Below are 1,442 nucleotides of genomic sequence, written 5' to 3'. Positions count from 1 at the left end.
TTGACATAATAAGCATTTAACTAATTAGTCATGTTTTATAATATCATAAATATTATATTAAATTCATTTAGTTTAAAATAATGTGATATGAAATGACTGATAAATTGATTTTCTTTATTTGACTTAGACTATTTTCATTATTATATCTTTTGTTTGAAGATATTTGAAAGGATTATATTTGAATACTAAATAAATTTAATATAATATGATATGAAAAATGAATAGTTAGATAGATGCTTGTTATTTCAACATTATATATATAATAAAATTTGAAAATAATGTTATGTGAAATAACTTATAAATTGATTTACTTTTCTGAACATTAAATATAAATTGCAGCAAAATATTTCATATTTATTTGATGTTATTTTCTATTGATTTATCTACGATTCATCGCATACTACTATCTTCCTATATTTTGTATTACTTCTAAGTAAAATAATATCAAACGCAAACTATTAATTCCATGTAATATTTATCTAAAAAGAAAAAGAAGAAAATAGGTGAAAATTTGTTAGTACTATAGTATAAATGCAATAAACTTCTTTATAATTTACTATCGATTAAGAGAAACACTGTATTCCAAGTTACTTTGAAATTATCGAAGTACAGGTATGAAACATTTTTAGTATGCAAAATAAAATGAAAAAAGAAAAAATGAATTAATCTTCTTTAAGATCTTTGCACAATTATCTAGAATTTTGTGGAAATTGGAATCGAGCGTGCACGTAAATTGCGAATAAGAGAATGAGAGAGAAAAGTAATACTAGTTTAGTTTGAGGAATATTTTAAGTCTGAAGAAAATACCGTAATCATGCAAATCCTTTTCCATTCCTTCCCTTTTATATACAAGTACGTACGTTCATTCACCACAATTGATTGCTATTACGGTTAATTTTAGTTACGTGGTTAATCTGATGAAAGAAAAGATTTTGATTTTTCCTTTTCTTTCTTTTTTTTTTTCTTTCATTTGTTGTCAAATTTACAAACTTACCCGTAATACAAGGAATTTCGGAAGTATGAACGATCCGCAGGTGTGTTTTGTGGAGCAGCATCGGGATCGTCTGTAAAAAAAAAAAGAGAAAAAAAAAATGATAAGTATAAGTAACACGAATGAAATACTAAAGATAATAATTAACACATTTTTGTGATTGGTTATTGTATTACAAAAATTAAATGAGTTTAATAATGGCTGTTAAAATGATTAACAGGGGTACGTATTTGATTTGTGTATATAATGTATTATTTAATTATATTATTCATTCTAAATTGTGATAAATAATATTATTATTAAAAATTGATTATAAAAATGGTACAATAATATTAATTATAAAAATTGATTATTTATTTAAACACAATTATATTTACGATCAATCAATAATATGTTCAAACATATATATATTATATTAAATTAAATTCATGTTTCATAATATTATGAATAT

General features: G+C 22.3%; 1 protein-coding gene across 1 annotated transcript in view; it reads right to left on the bottom strand.

Annotated features, from left to right (window-relative positions):
- LOC106788538 (putative uncharacterized protein DDB_G0282129) overlaps positions 1 to 1,067 on the bottom strand; it is an 87,821-nt gene extending 86,754 nt beyond the window's left edge. Inside the window, exon 1 of the mRNA XM_014751882.1 lies at positions 995 to 1,067. The gene's annotated coding sequence lies outside the window, so the exon portion shown is untranslated. The remainder of the gene's footprint in view (positions 1 to 994) is intronic.
- Positions 1,068 to 1,442: the final 375 nt, after the last annotated feature.

The sequence above is a fragment of the Polistes canadensis genome, unplaced genomic scaffold (assembly GCF_001313835.1).
Source record: "Polistes canadensis isolate GaletaPanama2010 unplaced genomic scaffold, ASM131383v1 scaffold_143, whole genome shotgun sequence".
Taxonomy (NCBI): Eukaryota; Metazoa; Arthropoda; class Insecta; order Hymenoptera; family Vespidae; genus Polistes; species Polistes canadensis.
Note: the sequence above shows the minus strand (reverse complement) of the source record. Positions and strands in the feature narration are given on the sequence as shown.